We start from the raw sequence: 21,891 nt of genomic DNA, 5'->3' as shown, positions 1-21,891 counted from the left end.
AAACCAGGGAGATGATAGCCTTAAAAGTCAAGCCTCCTCACCCTGCTGGCAGTCTCCCATTTTTTTATCTCCCTTGTGAGGATGACCTTGGGATATTTGTTTTCCCTTTTGAGATCCTTCATAAGCTACTTTGGTGTTCAGCTTCTGACTCATGTGGTCATTCTCAGGAACTTAAACACCATACCCCCAAATTTTTCTTTGCATGAACATAAGACATGCCTGTAAATCTAAGTTGTCTTCACATTTCTTAGTGAGGTCCTACAATTATCTAAATAAAATGCACATAACTGTAAGCCAAATTGCCTCTTACACCATTAACTCAGGTTTTATCTGTCTATTGTTAAGGACAACCACGTGTCACTTGTGGAAAGCCAGGGGTTTTGAGATGTAAGCACAAGGGATTCATCAGTTCCCCAGCATCTGATTTGATCAATCCTTAAACAAAAGGCTGGCTTTTCAAAAGGGTGATCCTCATCACTTCCTAAAATTGCTCAAGCCTCCCTTAAGGGTCTTGGACCAATCCCGTCAACGGAGAACTACCCATGGCTGTGTGAAATCATGTGTATACATGACCAGGTAAGGGACATTTTCAAATGTCAGACCATAGACACTTGTACAACCACAAGAATAATCCAGAAAATAAACCAGGTTTGACTAAACAGGATGAAAGAGACACCAGAGGAACAAACTTCATTGAAAATACAAATATTACACAAACAATAAATGCATCCACAAATATACACTAAAGCAAAAATACTACTAATGATTGTGGTTCTTTTCTCAAACTTAAAAAACACTATATAAAGGAAAATACTTTAAAATTTTCCTTTTGTCCTAGGTCCTGAAAGTAAAACTAGTGGCTAGAAAAGAAAAAGGAAGCCAAATTTCACTGAACAGCTCCCAAATTAATTAGAAGGAACCATGCAAAAAGATCAGCAAATACAATCATGTTGAATTCAACTTCTTTACATTTTCTTCATTTGCAGTAAGTCATGTCCACACTATAAACACCGGCAAAAGATTTAAAATAAAAAATCTTTCCAGTCAGTGGTGCCTGCTCAAAACTGATGTGTAATTTATTGTTTAGATCATGGTTGCATGAAGCTGTTTCCTGAGAAAATGGCTTTGCGTTGTTTCCAGTCCCAGCAGGATGTAGAGTTTTACTGTCAGGATGCACTAGGCTGGGTACAACTGCCCCCAGTTCTCTGGGCCAGCTCAGGCAGAAAACAAAAGTTAGTTTAAAGTGGTTTTAAATTAGCTGCTCCCAGGTCCCACTCCAGTAGTTATCAGTCTCTTGGGTTTTCTCGATCCCATAAACAATCAGGTCACCCACTTGGGATTAGTAACCACAGAAGGTCACCTTGTTCCAATAACCTGGGAGGGAAATCTGGAGAGCAGAGCTTTGGAAAGTGTATGGGTTCGTATACAGCAAAAGTGCCTGTCAGACTTTATGAAAGACCATTAGATACATATGCATCATATATGCTATGTCTAAGTCCTAAATTTGTATTTTATACACGAGAACTAATGCGCCCTGAAGATATGGACTGCAAAGGCATGTGATAAAGTGCATCTCCATCCATGCAATTTTTCACATTCCTTTCCATAGCTTTTATGTTCATTTCTGCCCTGAAAATAAACCCTCCTTTTAACATACTCATATCTCCAGCAGTTTCGAAGGAGCAGGTTCAGTCCAGAGGAGAAATGCAAGAGTGAGAATCAAGATCTGAACCTGAAACTCACTGAGCTTAGGCTGTAGCAGGGCTTTGATCCAGAAACACCCTTGGTAAATAATTCTTTCAATTCCCATATTATTTGGGGGCCAAGAGGGCGACCTGTCTTCTATCAGGAAACAAATCTATGGAGCCCTCTTTTGGGGCAGGATTTCTCCAGTTCTGCACAGTGATAAATTGCCAGTCCTTCTCTTGTAAAGCTGCCCTACCTCTTTCTCTGCCTAGGCTTTCTGAAAGTGAAATCTCAGTTTATGGTGACATTGGGGCTGGTTCTATAAAAATGACAAACCAAGGAACCAAGTCCTCCCCAGTGCAGATGAGGCAAGTTTTCTGGTACTTAGGTGTTAATTCAGCTCACAGTTAGTGATGAGTGTGTTCTTGAACACAATTCACTTCAAAGCATGATTGAATAATACAGCAGGTTCCCTGGTGATCCTAGATATTTCTGAAAGTCCTTCATAATCTGGAATTGGTTTACGGTGAACATTAGACTTAATTTGGAAAGGCAAATTTAGTCCAACATCCTAAATACAACCAGTTGGTCCTAAGCTGTGTGTTTAGTTGATGTGAAACGCGTCATTACGGAGGACAGCAGTGACAAACTAAACAGCCTTTTCCTCCCCCACTCAAGGCAGAAATCAAGTGTAAGCTGAACCTTGCCAATCACCGCACACTATTAACACTGGCAATTATAGATAATCACTGCAATTACTAATAAAGCATTATCAAGGGTAATGGAAGGGGTAATTGCTACCTTTCATTTAAGAAGGTCCAAGATCATGGCAAGATTCGCTCAAGAACGACGGCACTGCAGTGATTCCCAGTTCCCTTCCTATGCCCACAGCTACAATTCAGGAAGAGAAGGAGCAGAGGTGTATCAACCCTCTTCCTGCAAGCAGCTTTCAGGGCAAGACTGAGAACAGTCTTGCAGTAAAAGGTACCAGCAAATTCACTACTTCTTAAGCACTGTGATACCTGAGTGGGACTGAGATGACCATGGACACCCTAAAAAATTTCCAGCTTGGTACTTCCCAGAGCAGCTGACAATCACTCCTGTAGGCTCTCAGCAAGCCTCTGGCTCAGGACGGGTACATGGCAGCTCTGTGGTTGGCTTTGACCCTTAGCACGGATCTTTGGTCTCTGTTAGGTAGGAAACCATATATCCTCCCCCAGTCCCCCAAAACTGCCTGGTAATTCACTACAGGGACTGAACACAGAGGGCAGTGGGAATTGAGTGAATCCTCATTTCCAACCTAGTGAGCATTTGCAAAGGCAAAATGTTAGTGCAGTAAAGTTGTTAGGCCATCCGCCTTCCCAGCTCTGGGTCACCTCTTTACATGGTCATCAGGGAACATAGAAGGAAGGTGTTTTTCCAGCTGACCTGCTGCCTTCAGAGTTTTTCATCTTTCCTTAGACAGATTTCCCACATTCCACATTAAATTATATATGAACAAGTGGTAACTTTTGTGCGGGGTGACACAGATCAGCAGCAGCAGCAGCTTCCATGCTGCAGAACAACTCATACACTTGTTTCTTCTGTCATAAGACCCATATTGAGATGGACGTTTGTTCCTTTGCAAAGGAAACAGTGCTGGTTGTAAGCTAGTGTACAGGCACTTACTTAACTGACATGCATCTAAGGCATGGGCTACCATTTCCTTGGTGACTATTCTGTGAGGAGCCCCTCTGAAGCCATTTGTGCTAGCAAAAAGAGCAGGCATAGAGTGTGCAGTGTGGGTCTGTTTTGTGGGGACAGCATTTGCACAGTGTGCAGCAGCAGGAAGCTAGTGTGAAAAACAGAGAAACTCAGCTTGTTTGGCTCGTTTTAATATATTCACATAAAGGAAAGGTGTCTCAGCAATGCAAAGGATAGAAATAAGTTCAAATCTTGGTCCAAAAGTGAAGCAGAGAGTAAAATTATTGTTCTTTTACATTTCTTCTAGCAGTTCTTACTGAGAATCAAATCTGGACCCTGTCTCAATTCCCAGCATATGCAGCTTGTTTTCCTGTCCACCAATATATTTGCAGTCACAGGTAAAAGTACCTTTTATTGGTTTTACAGTCTACCGTATATTGCTGTAGAAGAAACAGGATTTGAGTCAGTAGCAACTATGTGTTGCTGAGCACAGAGCAAATTCCCAGAGCTTTTCATTGGATTTCTCTATGTGGTACTAGACAAATCCCCCAGGGGGATGAAAATTACTGCTAAGTCCAAGAGGAGAAAAAGTTTCACAATAAATAGCTGGCCCAGATCCAACAGGCAGATTGGAAGGCTGCCAGGCTGCCATTCCTCAAGTAAAGATGGCTGGAATCTGCAAGTCAGGTCCCAGCAGTGTGAGCAAGTTCAGGGCGATTAGCTGGCAGGTCACTGCAGCACACCCTGGAGTGGGAAGGCAGTCACACAGGTCTGCTGAGCAGGTGGCAGAAGGTCAGGGAGGAAGAGGACACGAAAAAGGGGTGAAGAAAGAATGTCTATCTGATCAATGCACAGAAAAAACACCTTACTTTACAGAAAGTAGTGCAAAGGCATATGCAAGTACGTGATTACACAGTCCTGTCCTGTCATGTGGGTAAATGGTCACAACAGCATCTGATTTAAAACAAGGACTGAAAAACCATTAAAAAACCACCACCACCAACAACAAAACTCTACCAACTTTAAAATTTGTGCTATGCTGACAATAGCATTACCAGCAGGGTGAGGGAGTTGATTCTTCCCCCCTGCTCTGCTCTTATGAGACCTCATCTAGAGTGCCAAGTCCAGCTCTGAGGCCCTCAATATAAGGAGGACATGGATCTGTTGGACCAAATCCAGAGGAGGGGCATGAAGATGATGAGAGAGGTGAAGAACCTCTTCTATGTGGAAAGGCTGAGAGAGTTGTGGTTGTTCAGCCCGGAGAAAAAAAAGCTCCAGGGAGACCTTAAAGCACCTTCCAGTACCTAAATGGGGCCTACAAGAAAGTCAGAGGACTTCTGACAAGGGCATATAGTGAAAGGTGTCCATGCCCATGGCAGAGGGGCCAGAACTAGATGATCTTTAAAGTCCAGCCCAAAACATTCTATGATGATTCTATAAATTTGCTCTAAAGTTAGGAAGCACAGAAGAAAAATTTTGCTGGTAATCCTTGGTGTAAATTTTCTGCAAAATTTCATGTGACTTACACACTGTTTGGTTGTCTTTTGAAAGATTCTTTGTGGAGAAAGTGGGAGCAACAATCCTACAATGCCTCAGCAAGAATGAGAAAGACTGTGAAACCTGAGCAGCATACATATTCTGAGAGATACAGTCATACAGAGATTTGAGAGCAGTCATAAATTCCTTACACTGAACAACTGAGGCATTCTGCCCACACTGCAAAATATCACCGTTAAGGACTCCTCCACTTTGAAGGCAACCCCGTACTGCCAGCGAGGACAGCCTACAAGGGCTATGGTGGAAGCTGCTTCTCCAGTGCGCTCCCTTTTCATAATGTCACTTTGAGGCCAACCCAGAAATCCGCACCTTCACCTGCAGCTCATACTAGGAACTACTATGAAATACAAGTTTATCAATTCTAGAAGTATGAGTGTCAAGCATGAGCATCTGGAATAAAGCATTTTGAGAGTGGACCCCTGTAAACTTTACTATGAGCTATAAATCACTTAGATGGACAATTGTTTTTGACAGGGCATTTCCTGAACAGAATGAGGAATCATGGTTAAATTCCTAGGACTGATGAGCAATTCTGGGGAACGGGAAAAGTTCACCCCAGACTTGGGCAAGGAGGGCAGTGCTGTTTTTCGTGCATTTTTCTACAGATATTCCTTACCATTAACTGCATGATAAACATCACTGAAAACATGCTGGATGAGTAGACCAAACATATGGAAGAGCTACTTACATTAGGTTAATGCAAAGTTATGTTTTCAATCTGTATAATATTGTTGTGGATTTAAATCTCAGCAACGGCCCTCTCCTTCTAGACAGCTTCATGAAGTCGTCCCATTGACCTGCAAGGAAAGCATCCCCTCCCTTCATAGCAGCATCTCCATCTGTGAAAATGAGACTAACGACACTTGTAAAATATCCTGAGATCTCTAGAGGAAGCATACAGTGTATCTCGGCACTGGAGAATTGCTGGCAAATAAACAAGGCTTTTCTATTCCACTCATTGAAAGCCTCAGGCCTGGATATCAAGTGTGCATGTGCGATACAAAGGTAGCAAAATCAGGCACACCAAGCTCAATTGCTTTTTTATCCTTCAGTCCAAGGAGCCCTAGTCTGCATGACTCATGGTTTTATAGCTCAGGGGGTCATGACTGGGAAGAAGAGTAGAGACCCTGCTCTCGTGCTCCACTTAGATCTGCTGGAAATCACCACTGCCTAAACCAGGCAGAGCTTTAGCCTTGTCTGTGGCTCACACTGCACTCCCCAGGAGCCACGCATGAGATGGGAGATGTCCAGATGACTACCATCACGCTGCAGACCAGCTGCCAGAAGGGACAATCAGCTCTGCGGCACAGCAGTCTCCACTGGGGCTCCTGCCCTCCATCCTCATACCTCCTCTGCCTTGCTGCAGCCAGGAAAATGGGCAGCAGCAAAGCAGAGGAGACATGACCTTCCACAAACACCGTGTGGAAGCAACTCTGTACCAGCTTCTTGGAGAGGAACCGTTTTGGCCACCATGTGTAGAAGATGCCGAGCACAAGGAGGTTAGACCTTCTACCTACTGCCACTGCAATGCAACTTGTAATAATGAGCAGTAAATGTAAACTGTGGAGTTTCCTACTACCTACAGGAAATTTCTAGTATTAGGGAAGTGTGTGTTTGCATTTCTGTGTAAGTTTGTGCATGCATACACGTACATGCCTATGTAGTTTAATGATATTAGGTGTCCCTAGGGACATGTATGATGATAGGTTCCACTGGTCCTGCAAGATTTATAACAAAGGAACAAATTAATCCCTACTTAGGCATCCTGCAAGAGAGCAGGACTTAGCAACAAGGTAGCTCTGCCTGGGCAAGACCCTAGAACAAGTTCGGGAAACCCCAGCAAATCAAACCAGAAGGTGGGAATTCCTTTGAAAGGGCCCAGCTCAGTGCCTGCAGCATCAAGATGCCTGTAGAGAAGAGGCATTGCTTTCCACAGATGAATTTTGCAGAACCCATTCCTTGATAACAAGTGAAACTAGCAAGGCACAAAAGGAACAGCTCATTTGCTAATTTGTTAGCATCTTTGGAGAGGTTTGGGGAAGAGCATGTTTATGGTCTCATACAAGCATGGTTCCAGCCAAGGAGACTGTGAGACTCACAGCCTGCTGGTATGAAGATAACAAGGTCTAAATTTGACCTACGTATTCATTAATTCATGTCACATTCCCAGCAGTGGTGCTTAAGTTCAAGTCTACCTCTTCCAAGTGCACTTGGATCAACTTAGCACAACACTTTATTATGCTGTCATGTTTCCACAGCATCTGCTAAGAAGCAGACGCAATGTCGTGATGGTAAGCTTTGGTCATGTGGAAGCAAAGCAAATTCTAACTCAGAGCCTTTAAAAGGCAAGAAGAGATAAAAGAGAAGCAAGACTTCCTTGAGGAAGGGATGATGTATGGATATTGCAGTATCAGGCTACGTAAACACAGCTGCAAATCTCCATGTAGAGACAAGCTGCTTTATGGGGTGTTTATTACACATCTAGATGGATATCTCTTTATATACTTATAGAAAACAAATATCCACATAAAACACCCTTCTAGAAGTGCTACACAGGCCTCTTCATTGCAAAGAAATTGTTACAAGTGGGATAAGGGAAAGGCCTAATGTAATACTATGAAGCATTCAGAGTATTATCAGAAGTATATCAGAAGATCAGAGCAGTGAATACAGGTTAGCCATCTCAATGAAATCAATGGCACTTATGTTTGCAAGCATTATAGTCTAGCCCTCCATTTTAGCAACATAAAAGCATCTGTTACACTCCTGCAAGCGTTGCCACCGTTGGGTCTTTCACGCAGCAGTCCGAGGCCATCATTCAGCTGCCAACATGCTAGTCAATGCACAGGGAAGAGTCACCACAGCAGACAGTAGCACTACTGTTTCATTGGACATACAATAGAAATTGGTTCTAAAAGAAATGTGGAGATAAAACCCAATAAAATCGGATGGCTTGGCAAGGGATCAGTGTGGTTTATCAAAACATTTATAGACTCGATACCTTGGCTTGCTTTCCTGAAGGCAGTCACCAGGAACAGAAACATAGCTGGGGGAATAGGCAACAACTGGCTGCTTTGTCATGGTAAGATGTCAGAATCTGACACAAGGTTTTGCACCTTTATAGCAAGCTCTGTACAGATTGTTCGCAATTTGCAGCCAAGATGTAGCAGTTTGATGGTTCTCATATTTATTTGCAACCAGGTAAGGACCCTAAGCTCCAGCTACATCAACTTTTGTGCTAAAACAAAGAAGAAGGCAGGAACAAGTAGCCAATAAGAGAGGCATATCTCCTTTACAGTGTCTTTTCACAAAATTATGGCATGAGCTTTTCCATCAAACATGCTGTTAGCTTTCCTCTGTACCTTGCATCATGCCTAGGAGTTCCAATATCACCTGTATGCACCTTCTTTGCTCTCCAAATTCTGTCTGGTTTCTTTCAGAAGGGCTATATACCAGGCAGCAAAGACTAAGCCAGAACAACAACAACAAAAAAACCCGAGTTGCCAAGAGCTGCCTGTCAACAAAGCTCCAGCTGAGAGAATGATGACAATGTCCAAAAGAGCCATCAAGGACTTCTCTACTCTAGGACTGACAGGTGCTAAGTAAAGGGGATTCTTTTAACAGATCACTTGCTACCCCTTGGCCCCATGGAATGGGAACACTAGGACATGAGGACTGGGAGTGCAATGGTGTCTCTCTCACTGGTGGAAACCTTGATGTAGCTGGTCAAGTGTTGGTGCTAACCCAGGAACACACAGGTGCTACACTCCTGACCAGCTTCTTATTGCACGACACACTGCAGACACCAATCTATCAGAGCATATTTCTTCAGTACAGGCATAGCCGAAGAATTTGGAAAAATAGAGGAATGTTAGAGCATTTAGCCAAAATAGAAAGCTGAGAGGAATATTCATAACTATCTATAGGAAGAAATCTAAACATGAATGTGCATAAGTCCATCGGACCTGATGAGATTCATCCATGGGTCCTGAGGGAGCTGGCAGACAAAGTCGCTAAGCCACTATCCATGGCTGTCAAGTGAAATCCCTGGTGACTGGAAAAAGGGAGCTGAGCTGGCAGTGTGTGCTCACAGCCCAGAAAGCCGAACCGAATCCCGGGCTGCAGCAAAAGGAGTTTGGTCAAGAGGTTGAAGGAGGTGATTCTGCCCCTCTACTCTGCTCTTGTGAGACCCCACTTGGGGTACCATATGTAGTTCTGGTGCCCCCAAAATAAGGACATGGAACTGTTGAAGTAAGTCCAGACGAGGCCACAAAGCTGATAAGAGGACTGGTGAACCTCCCCTATGAAGACAGACTGAGAAAGCTGGGGCTGTTCAGTCTGGAGAAGGTTGTGTAGAGACCTCATAGCAGCCTTCCGGTATCTGAAAACAGCCTACAGGGAAACCAGAGAGAGACTGTTTGCAAGGAACTGTAGAGGTAGGACAAGGAGTAATGGGTACAAATTGAAAGAGAGGAAATTTAGGTCAGATATCAGGAAGGAATTCTTTACTGTGAGGGTGGTGAGACACTGGAACAGGTTGCCCAGGGATGCTGTGGATGCCCCAACCCTGGCAGTGCTCAAAGCCAGGTTGGACAAGGCCTTGAGCAACTGTTCTAGTGAAAGGTGTCCCTGCATGTGGCAGCGGGGGTTGGGACTAGATGATCTTTAAGGTCCGTTCCAACCCCTTAACAATTTCTGATCAAAGTAGTTATGTAGGTATAGAGCATCTTTTGCATAACTATCAGAGATGATGGCATCTCTGGATAACCCTTATTGTTTTCAAATTTTCTTTCTGTATTAAAAAAAAAAAAAGAAATCCCAAACTTCCTAATCACACAGCTCTTCCTCACAGTTGATTTCTCACTGTGGTGACTAACCAGCCATGCCAACCACCTCAAGAGATTCTCTTGAACTGAGAACTACACTCAATGTTTTCAGCATAGCTGCAACAAGCAGCTCCATTTTATGATTTAAAAACAGAAGTTGTGAGATGCAGTAACATGATTTTACAGTCATTATATATTTTGTTTCATCATGGCTAGGCTTTGCGAACGAACATTTAGGACTTTGTTTAGAAGATTCTTACGAAGTGGCCTTATGTCAGGAACACTTTACCAGCAGAGAATTTCTGGTGGAGATGCCTGGTTCTAGCAAAAGTATTCCACTTCTTCAAACATTATCAGATGAGATGGGAATTTTATCCTAATTTACTTTTCCTCTGGGCAGGCTTAATATCCAACAACCCAGAAACTCCTTTAAGGACAATAAAAGGCACTCTGAATCAGGGACATCTCAGACACTCTCATGCCATCCTACATCCCCTCACACTGAGGGAGAAGTAGGGAACGGCAACCAAATCCTCCTCAGCAAAAATGAGTGGTGACAGGAGATGTAAGCTGCTTCCTCCTGCTTTTCTCTCCCTCCATGTCCTCTCTGCATGTGTGGCTCTGAGGAGCGTGGTAAAAGGTGCAAGTCGTTGTGGGAGAAGGAGAAGCAGCATTTCTCACAGCTGAATTTTTGCCAACACGAGCTGTGGTTCATGAACTTACTCAGCCTTTGGCCCAAGGCTAAGTTCAACTGTGTCTGAAGTCTGATGAAATGCTTTGCATTGCTCTAATATAAATTTTTATTTCAGCTGAGGTTTTTTTCCAAGGCAGGAGACAATTCCTCTGCCTGAGTGAAGAACAGGCTTTGAGCCATGTTTGCTAATGTATTAGAAGAGATTTGCTTTGTTAATTTTTGCAAATACCAAGTCCCTTCTGCAGGCATATTAAATGTACAGAAAAAAAGTGTGATCCATTTAAGGATCACAGAGGTTCTCTTCTTTTCATTATGTCCAGTTGAGGTGATCAAGATCCTGAACTTTAGGATAGCAAAAACTGACTTGAAAAAGATATTTCTGATAGTAAATGTCTCTTTATTACAGGAGATAAAAATGTAGCAAGATCTAAGGGCCAGAAACTTGGCTAAAAAAGAAAATAAAATTAATTTTAACGATCACTAACCATTGAGAGTAATTAGCTGCTAGGTCGAACTACCACTGAATAATAATAATTTTTAAAAAATCTTAATTTCTGGCTTAATTTAATTAAAAGTGCATGTTCCTCTATAAGGTACGCTGTAGCTCAAACAGAAGTTATAGGGTTGAAGCAGAAATTACTCAGCAAAATGCTATGACCTGCATTATACAGGTCAGACTGGATGATCTAATAGTCCCTTTTGGCCTTAAATCCTATGAATTATGAATCTAGGGTGCTCTCCTTGGAGAGTTTCAAAATGGTTTGCCAACACCAGGTTGTAATCCACTCTCATACTGTGGGCCAACTACAACATCACTTCAGCATCCAAAAAGCCATGTTTTCTGGGTTTTATGGCTATATCTGAAGGGACAAACTTTACTTATTAGGGCATGAAATATTTCAGAGGAATAGCTACCAGACTTGATACGCAGAAAATTTTCGGTTTACAAAGTGAGGGCAGGGCAGAGAGGCATTATGAGCCTCTTTGGGCCAAGGACCTCTGCCCCACAGAAGCACTGTGCTACCTTTAGACAGATGTCTTGATGTCACCCTAGCAGAGCCATTGTGACCTCAGCTAATGATATAGGCTTTTCCTCACCGAAAAAGCAAATAATCCAACCACCTGCCCTGCCTTTCTGTATTATAGCCAAAATACAGGGATGAAGGCTCAGACCTTCCTATCTCAGATCTTCCTATCTTTATGCAGTGCTAAACAAGAAGTGCAGCAAGGCAGTGTATGCTTATGTGGACACACCAACGCCAGTATTAAAACATGGACATGTAGAGTGATAGGACAGGGGGTAATGGCTTTTAATTGGAAGAGGGGAGATTTAGATTAGATATTAGAAATTGTTCACTATGAGAGTGATGAGGCATTGGAATAGGTTGCCCAGAGATGTTGTGGATGCCCTATCCCTGGAGGTGTTCAAGGCCAGGTTGGACAGGACTTGTCCAGTGGAAGATGTTCCTGCCCATGGTAGAGGGGTTGGAAGTAGATGATCTCTAAAGTCCCTTCCAACCCAAAGTATTCTATGTTTCTGTGATAGTAGGGAAGAAATTATTGAGACACAACTTTAAGCTAAGCAGGGATGCTCATCTTAGTTGTAGACTAGCATGGGTGTGGGTTGAAATTGGTTCTATGAGCTCAGCTCAAGCTTTGGGAAACTTCTCTGCCTCAACACAGTAACACAGTAAAGACTTGTTCCAAAGCAGCTCAGTTCCAGGAGGAGATGCACTTCTGTGTAGCAGGGAGCCCAAGCTAGCCAGCCAAGCTGGCAGATACAGATGAGTGTTCCCTTGGCACCCTCCTACCACTGGCACAGCAAGATCCCCCAGGTACCCAGGGTCAGCCTATGCCCAGCAGCTTGACAGGTCTGCTGGATCCAGGCCACACTCCCTGGCACAACAGATCTCCAAGGGTGCAGCATGGGGTGCTGAGGCATGATCCAGAGCCCTGCCTAAAGCATCCAGCTCCCTTCTGAACTGTGGGTCTCTGGGGGGAGGGATTCACTTCTGACTATCAGTCAGGCCTGGGAAGCCCAAAGACCTCCAGTGAGACAGTGTTGACACGCCTGAACCCAAATGCTTTTCAGCAGAGAGGCAAGAAGACCTAGGCAAGGGCTGACTGATCACATATAGACTTTAATAGTGAAACAAAGTGTGTGAACATCAACACTTGGAACAATTGTGACCATGCAAATGTTCAGGGGGAATCTAATCTTTGCAGTATCAGAACTGCTGAGGCAAGGTTTGAGAGCAGAGTAGGGAACAGCCCCTGAAAGAATCACCCCAGGCTCCTGCTCTGAGTGTGAGCAGACTGCTGCTCCTGCCCAAGTAAAGCCCCTTGAGGCATCCCTCCATCACAATCATCAAATTACAGATCTCTTACACATAAAGCTACCACAGAATGAGCCTGAATGCTCTTCTGTAAAAGCCTGATCCAAACCTGCTGAAGAAGATATATCACCATTAACTTTTCCAATCAACCCTAACAAGTGTTTCCTAACACACAACTGCATTGTTCAGCATGCCCTTTTTCTCTCTTAGCAGTCACATGGCTTTCCTATTCAGTTTTATTTTGACCTAAGGTAGGATTTTCTATGGGCACACATCATGTGAGCAAACCAGCAAATTAACAGGCTGGTGATTTGCTGTTGGTCTTATTAAGTAGAACAGAGAAAGCACCCTTGTTTTCATACAGCTCTGCTACAAAAACCACAGCCAATGAGAAAAAGATGGGAAACTGCTGCTCTAATCAAAGAAATTAACCTTAGGTCTGTTATGAACCCTTCTGTAATCAAGTGAAAAAGTGGAGATGAAAAGTCTTTGCCTCCTTGCTGAGCCTTTTTATCTGCTTTGGCTGAGGACTTTTTGCTTCTGGAAAAGGCTGGGTCCCATTTCTTATCCATGATAGACTGTTAAGGCTGTCACAGGACATAGTGGGGTATGAGGCAGGCGGGAGCTATAAGCACTAGAGCATTGGCTGCATCATCTGAGATAGGGTTTAATGGTTTAATGTTCTGAATAATTGTGCTGAGGATATTCAAGACTTGGGCAAATAGATTAGGCATGATAATTCAACATACACCAAAAGAAACATTCTTCTTTAAATGAGGAACAAACTCCATCTGAATTCAACAACTGCATATGCTTTGTCTCAGTTCTCTTTGTGTAAAGAGGGGGTTCGTCACCAATACTAGTTCAGAGACATGTGTTGAACTATGGATTGAGAAAGGCATATCTACCACGATAGTGGAGCTCTATAAATATCCTAAAATAAAAACACATGGACAGACACATGTAGCTGAAGGACTTCATACTTCAATGGGCAAAATCACAAAGTATCAAAATAATTAAATTCATCCCTCAGAAGCCTTGAAAATAATTGGGTCAAGTTTCCTTATTTCATCCCCTTCCATTTTATAAGATAATTATGAACAACTCAATACACCCAGTTTATGGAAGCAGAATTCTACAATTCCTTCTCTTTCCTTTCTGCTTCCAAAAAGCAGACAAAAGATAGATAAGTCTGAGCACAGTTAGGTCTGCAGTATGCCGCTGGCTTTCCTCCATACAACCCCCTTTAAGTCAAACCAGCTGATTAGCTCTGAGATGTCCATCTCTGCAGAATCTCTTTTCCCACAGCCAACAAAAAATAGAATTGCTTTTGTGGTTGCCTGAACCAGAACAGTGCTTCTAGGATATTTTCATGCACTCTCCCTGTGCAGAAAAGTCAGCATAATAGTGCAACATGACAAGATGTTGAGCCACAGTGCCAAGACAACTTGCACACTTTGCATTTTTCCTATTAGAAATGCATCAGTGATTCTGGAAGGGAAGAGGGGGAGAGGAGGATAGAGAAAATAGTGCAGAACATCAAGTGCAGCCCCAAAATCTTTTGTGTTTTCACATTTGTATCAAGATGCAACATTAAAAGACAGTGATGATTTTTAGCAATCAAGTGTTATAATAAATCTGTCCCTTTATTAAAACTGTTTTTGCAGGGGAAAAAACCCAAACACGAAAACAAACAAACAAAAAAAAAAAACCACACCAGAAGATTACAAACTGCATATTTTCTTCAACTGCAAACCTCATGCTAAGATGAGCAACCAGAGAAAAACTAAAAGTGAAACCTTTTTTCAGAATCCTCCTCCCAGTTTTTCTGGGAAATATTCCCTTCAGATCACAGTACCAAAAAAACTGAGTTCCATTTCTTTTCTTAATAGCAGGAATGAAGAAATATCAAATTTGTGAAAGTTTCAAATGTATTTTCAATTTTCATTTTTCTTCTGAACTTAGAGCTGATTTTACACTTGTTTGTCCAGGCTTTTTTGATTTAAGGGAAAGGAGTTCCGAACGTTATCACCGCAGCTTTCCAAATCAGGGTTCTCCCCAGTGCCAGTGCAGGGCATGACAGCAGCCAGCAATGGGCCTCATTTGCTGTGGTCCCCACTCCCACAGCAGCCTGGTGGTTGGGTGCCCACTGCAGTGTTCCTGCCAGGATTCAGCCCTGCTCTGTCTCCCCTTCTCCAATCCCAGGGTGCTGCATAGCAGGGAGTCTTCGAGCCACCCCGAGCTTCTGGAGTGCTTGTTCTGAACCTGAGCAAACAAGCAGCAAAACCATGTTTGGGTTACCACCCACCTGCCCAGCCTTAGTCCCCCACAGCAGAGCATCAGGGCCCTCTGTTCCATTTGCACATCACAGAGAAGCAGGGGCTCCAGAGAAGCTTTGCAGCCCATCCTATACTGGCACCCTGTTCTCACAGAGAGCCTGTGCCTTCTCACAGCTCTTGAACCCTTTTAATTTGCAGTGACAGAGAAAGGGGTTGCCCATTGTTGAGGAACCCTCCACCCAGGACGAGCCTGTCTCCATGCTCCAGCATGCACAGATTTGTTCAGTCATAAGAAGGCAACAGTTCATTTTATCACTGTAAATGCATTGGTAGATTATGGGGCTGGAGGGTGGTATGATTTCTAGTGAAAATTAGCACTTTTTTCTCGTGAATTAGCTTAATTATAAATTAGAAACTTAATTATAAATTAGAAACATTTAAATAGGATTACCCTCATAAAGGAAAGTATTATCATATAACTGTTACAAAAAACCCTATTGCTCTGCCGTTTTAACACAGTCAACTGAAAACCTCAAGGCTGATGAAAGAGTTCATTCTGAGTGCCCTTTCCCTCAAGTAGGGAGAAGGCATTTGGATTGACTTCCCTTCCCATCCCCCATGCTTCTAAAATGTTGCTAAATTGCATCATAGTATTACTGATCCATGAGCTGTACTGTAGATGTTTGCTCTTAAAGGTCCACAAACCCCAGTTGTTTGTTAGGTGACAACCTATGCCTGGAGCACTGGCAGAGATTATTAACTTTACCATTTAGTTGGCTTTCTAACAGAGATCTTTAATCCTGTGGATTATTTTTAGAAGGGCTTCAACAAAAAGTTCAAAGCTGCTTTATCATCTATGAATCAAGCCTTGGCTGCAAATTCTGAACATCACCCCTACTTGAGAAGATCAAATACTCGTATATGTAGGGATATGACAAATGAATCCTTCAGACCCATCTTGACAATTAAATTCATGGACTGACATCCATTGTAAAGATGCAGTAGAAAAAGAACAGAAGGAGAGCAATTACTTTCTAATGTAAAGTCCGATTTAGCCCCAGCATAGCTTTGCTGTACAGAACTGCCAGCTTGAAATTTGCCAGATGCACTCAGCAAGTGACAGAGAGTATTTTTGAGTAAAAAGAAAATTAATTGGAGTCTTGTTTGTTTTTTTTTTTTAAATTGCTAAGTCATATTAAAAGTTACCTTCTGTTGAAACTCTGATTCCTGCACAGATGTCTGCACAGAGACTTTCCTGCTAAAGTACTGTTTAATATGATAAAAATTTAAATATAGAAACTAGGCAAGGAAGGGCTACTTCTTTAGATAGAAATCACTTTTCAGCAAAATATTTCCTCTTTGGCCTTGCCTTTCAGTTAAAAGTGTTTTTCCAAACCATCCTTTTTCTTTATCCATCCATAGGGTCACATCCATGGGACCATTAGGCAAGTCCTGTGGAGTGAGGGGTGTGAGAGACAGGGAGTTACAGGGAGTTATACACCAGGTGTGCATACTCACGCCCACCTGTGTGTAAAGCCTAAGGAGAAATAGGCTTGACAAATACACCAAGCTCCTTCCTGCTCAGAAAAGCCTGTTAGCCCATGCCCTCTATTTGATGGTGGCAAAACGCCCTTGTCTTGGCAGGGAACCACCAAGCCCTGAATACAGTAGAGTTGGAGAAACCTCTCCTCAAGGCTACCAGCCAGGCACTGGAGGTCCCTCTCTTCTTTGGGCTTGCATCTGCCAAAGACACTGATGTAGAAAAATTGCTTCAAAAACAGCAACACGCTGACAAAAAGGGAAGGGCAACAGGTATGGGATTTGCCGTTCATCAGCTACGGGAATTAAAGCATCTCTTCTGCAGCTGCTTGGGGTGGGAGTCCCAAAAAAACTAACAAAGTGGGAGCCAAGCATCACATCATGTTGAGAATCACGTCCTCAGATCACCCTTTGGTCATGTTTATGCATTTAGGCTGTATGCAAAGTTTGTGGCGAGCTGTCAATTATAAATCCTAACCGGCGTTTCTATTGTTATAAATGATATAGCATGAGAAATGTTAGAGTCGCAGTGCGGCCGTTTTCCTAAGCAAAGGCACACAGCCTGAAGCCAGGAATGAGGTAATTACTTGTACAGAAGAAATGGAAATTCAGTAACCTGAAGCGGGGGTGGGGGAAGACAGAAGCGATGCAAGTCCTTACAGAGCCAGGTCCCAGGGATAAATCCCAAGCACCAAGGGGCAAGCATACAGGAGGAAGAGAAAGTTTCTTTCTATGAAAGAACATAGCAACCAGAACAGTTTCTCTAGAAGCCACCTTTAAAATCAGAGGAAAAGATACTAGAATATTCCAACCTCAGTGGCAGCAGATAAAGAACTACCCCAAAAAACTAGCTGGTTTGAAGAAATAGCAAAAAATATACTTAAAGCTAAGTACAACACTAATAATTCTTTTATTTTGTTTACTTCATTCTAGTACCACACACCCCTAGGCCTAAGTAAACATCCTTTATCCTTCAATCTCATCTAGTAAAAGTGCTGACTGTCGAGTAACATAAAACACAGGGGGGGTGGAATCAGAGGATTACTGTGCTTTAACAACAAACAATAACCGAAAAAAAAACATTCCTAGGGTATCACAAATGCAGCAGTGCAGACCTCCGCTTAGCTGCTAAGGCAGAGAGGAGGAAAGCTCTTTCAACAGCAGCTGGGCACGGGAGTCCCTCTGATGTTCAAAAGGGGATGGGGTGAACCCTGGGCACAGCACAGATACGCTGAAGGCACTTCTGCCTCGACATAAAAGCCACATACCAAACCCCGGATACAGCGAGAGCCCAGGACAGGAGGAGAAACACTGGAACCATCAGGAGGGAAACAACAGGAGGGCCCCAGCAATCCTATCTCGAGCCCAGCAAGCAAACCCTCATTCCCTAGCTACTTGCCATCATCCTAAACAGGTTACCTGAAATCCATTGCCCGGGGGCTCGCTGTTTGGGTGGCTCACAACCCAAGAGGCATAAACCCAGCTGTATTTGGGCCAGACCTGATTGAAAAACCCAGTCCTACATGCAGCAGGGCATCAATTAAAGCTCATCAGCTCATGAAAATCAGCTCAGTACCCCTACCCTAGGTGCAACTGTGGGAATTTGCATCCAGTGAGCCGCTGGTCTGTAGAATGCATCCTGGTTTTCTTTACAGCTCTGAAGACAAAACTTGATATTTGATAAGGTTTGAGATGGGGGATGGGGACATAACATCAAGATCCTGAAATGTTTAAATAAATGGATGCAGCAGTGTTTTGAAGTAATGCTTGCTCCTCTCGAGGCTTTGCAAAAAAAAAACCAACTGTGACCTTCTGACTTTTTTTATAAAACCGTGGTACATCAGAAAGTTTGAAATATAAACAGCTGCTTTTACTGACTACATCAGTGCAGCCTGGTTGGGCTGCCTAATCCTTGGGTAGCAGTGTTTATAAATACTGTTCCAACAGGCAGGTTAGATCAGATTTTCTCATGAGCTCACCCAGGATGGTTGGCTTTTGTAGACAGGCACATTGTTATCTCTTTTAACAGCCAGCTTTTGAAAGCCAGCCACAGTTTTCAACGAGGCAGTCCTGGGGAGGAGGAGGTGGCAAGGTATTTTTCATCACAAACCTGACATGGGTGAAGCTGCTCCTGGATTGATGCCACAGGAGAATGTATCACTCACTGTCAGGCAGAGCTGGGCCTTTTTCACTAGGCAGTAAGGAAGCTGCTGCAGAGCCCTGGGCTCTGCCCGGTGAGCACAGACCACTTGGGACAAAATTGTCCCCAGAGCACCCTGGTTTTGGGGAATGCAGCAGCAAAGGACATGGAGCTAACCTCCTCCCTCCGCATACCTGAGAGCATCCCAGCACCCTGGCAGCCAAGGGATGAGGTCTTCCCACTGCAACACTTCACACTAGAAACACCAGTAGGGAAGGACAGAGAGACAGGACATGCATATTTCAATGAGCGTTGCTCACCTTACCATACAAGCCAGGGTTGCCAGGGTTGTTAACATCCAAGGGCAGCAGTGCTTCCAGCTGGACCTCCTGGCACTGTGGTTCCTGGCCCTCAGTAGTATTTATCCCAGTGGCATGGTCACCTCCTTAGCTAGAGGAAAGCATTTCACAAAGAAAGGATTTACCCACCATAGAAACAGTAAAATGAAGACGCAATATCAGTAGAGCTTAAATTGTAGGAAGATGACTAATTAGAGCCTAGCTTTGGATGGCCTGTGTGGTTTGTGCCTGGCAAGAAAGTGTTAACCCAAACCTCCTCGGCCAAGACACAGAGAAAATTACCTTCAGTTTTGCTGCCTTTCAGTGGATCACTGCAGAGGGGTTTCACTGCAAAGAAACAACGGCAAACATAGGGCTGCAGAGAGAAATTAATCCATCAGAAGCAAAAGGGGGAAAGTCCTACAAGAAAAGCAGACTAGAGAGTGTTTTGAAGAGCAGGAGGCAAGGCCTGATGCTGCCTCAGCGCTTGCCCCTGTGCTGTCCTCACGCTGTCACCATAACAGCCGTCATAGCTGCGGGGCACGAGCTGCCCTTCCTGTCAAAAGCCATTTCGTGGCAATCTTGCTGTGGGCATTTGACTGATGTGTCACAAGACCCCTGAGGAGATGGAGGGAGGTGACATTATTGCTGCCGCAGAAGAAAAGTGTAGATAATGAAAATTGCAACTTTGTCAACAGTGCTGCTGAGGAAAGGCTTTTTCCTCTCCGTATCTCTATTCCTTTAAAAAGAAAAGCAAACCCCCAAGAGCTGGCAAAAAAAATAGTGGTTTTATGGGAGTCTACTGAAAAATGCATCCAGTCTGAAGCCATTTGAGCTCTCTGGCTCCACTAGTGTTAAACCAAGGCATTCCTCAATGGAAGTTGGGCAAAAGGGCCTTTTCCCACATTTCTTTGTTCTTATATGATCCCACTGGTGCCAGCATAGCTGAAAAAAAGAAGTTGAAAAAAAGACATTCCAGCTGCATGTCCGCTCAAGAGGGGTCAGTGCATAACAGTTCCCATCTGAGGGTCTCAGAAGCTTCCTTTCTTTCCCAAACTACACCAAGCCTGAAAAAAAAAGTCAAAGCTCAGGTCTTCTGGGCAGCTTGCCAGCTTCAAGGGGCATCAGCAGTGAATAGTGGAAGGGAGTTAGTTTCAGCCCATTTGGATCACAAGGTGTAGAGAGCTGCCTCCCTAGAGGCAGTATTTGCCAGAAAAAGGGTGATCCACCTAGATGATTTCTACCAGAGGGCATAAGTTGTCTTTAATCTCCAACTGCCAAGGGCTGCAATAAGGGAAGGTGGAGAAGGATGGTCAGCAGGAGGCAAGAGTTACTACCCCATGTCCTCAGGAGAGAAGACTTCTCTGCCTCTGTCTCTCAGCCAATTTCAGCTGAATTCAAAGGAGTCACAGAGGTGTAAGGCTCAAAAATAATTGAACTTCCACAAGGCTGACAAGATATAGCAGTCCGGGAGAATAAGACATCCCAGGGAAAAGCACATGGCCAAGACTGGGCACAACTGGCCAGTGGGTCAACGAATACTACTTGTCCAGCTGTCCCCTGCCTGGGCACCCAGGGAACATGGCCAGGCAGCAGAGAAGGCGGCACAGGCACAGCCTTCCCAGAGTCTGCCAGATCATCTGCTCATGGGACATAACCTCAAACAATACAGGATATTGCTGGGGAGGAGAAATAATTTTTAGAGTTATTTTCCATGATTGCTTTCTTTGATGGGGAGTTTTCGTGCTTTAGACAGAACTCAGCATCAAAATCCTTGGCTGCAGCTGGAAGGCACATTATCTAGGTTGAAAACGACCTCCATATTTTCAGAGGTGATGGAGATTTGTCCTGTATGCTACAGGAACACACCCTTTTCTGTGCAGGGTTGCACAACCTTCTGCAGCAACTTCCAGTTATAGCTGAAGGCTTGATGCAGTAATATCTGGTACTTTGAGCCTTAAAATTAATTGATGAAAAATTAAGAGTAAGCTAATTGCTTTCAGTTATAATTGAATAGGTTTCATATGATATCAGACAGAATGAATACTCCTCAGTTCTCTTAGTCTATCAATGGGATCACAAGCAAAAAGTGGGGAAGAGAAGAAAAAATTCCTTCAGTTTTGTTTGTGTATCACAAAGCAAAAAAAAGAAACTATGCAAACAAACAGATGCAAGCCCTTCTTTCACAGCCCATTTTACAGATTTCTTGAAAAAAACCTCAACTCCACAAGGATCTCTATAAAAGACAGATTCAGTTCCTGTCACTTCTGACATGACTTACAAAAGTAAAGCAGGTTTGTTTTGCTTACAGTTGTCTGTGCATAGCTGGTGGTAATTGTTCTTACTGAGCAGTGGAGCATTCTTCTTTGGGAAAAAAATCAATAAATATTTAATTCGTAAATGTAAGAGAGGTGATGAGCAAAATATACAACTAATAAAGATAAATGGCTTTTGTGCTCATGAAGAAGACTCATAAAGAGTCAGTGGAAAAAGTGTCCCTGCTGAGCAAAGAGAACAAAATAAATGGTGGACTTGATACTGCAAACACAGCATTAAAAAAAAACTCAAAACCAAAACCAGAAAACAACATTAATGCATCATTAATGTTGAGTGGTTAAACCTCAGCCAGCACAAACATGAAGGACGATTCCTGCGGCAACATTAATTGGGACTTATTGTAGACTGTTATTGATGATTGCATACATTCAGTTGCATAAACAAATTGCCAAAGCTGTATACAACTGGAATGCAAATAAGGGATGTGCAGTCATGTGGTTTCTCCTACCCTGTAAGACCCACGAGGTAACAAGTGC

At 43.4% G+C, this 21,891-nt stretch overlaps 1 protein-coding gene across 1 annotated transcript in view; it reads right to left on the bottom strand.

Annotated features, from left to right (window-relative positions):
- Positions 1-19,078, bottom strand: part of RNF152 (ring finger protein 152) — a 79,521-nt gene extending 60,443 nt beyond the window's left edge. Inside the window, exon 1 of the mRNA XM_039388936.1 lies at positions 19,061-19,078. The gene's annotated coding sequence lies outside the window, so the exon portion shown is untranslated. The remainder of the gene's footprint in view (positions 1-19,060) is intronic.
- Between the last annotated feature and the right edge of the window lie 2,813 nt (positions 19,079-21,891).

The sequence above is a fragment of the Pipra filicauda genome, unplaced genomic scaffold (assembly GCF_003945595.2).
Source record: "Pipra filicauda isolate LSUMZ 115617 unplaced genomic scaffold, ASM394559v2 scaffold123_size2130275_pilon, whole genome shotgun sequence".
NCBI lineage: Eukaryota > Metazoa > Chordata > Aves > Passeriformes > Pipridae > Pipra > Pipra filicauda.
This window is presented reverse-complemented; position numbering and strand designations above follow the sequence as displayed.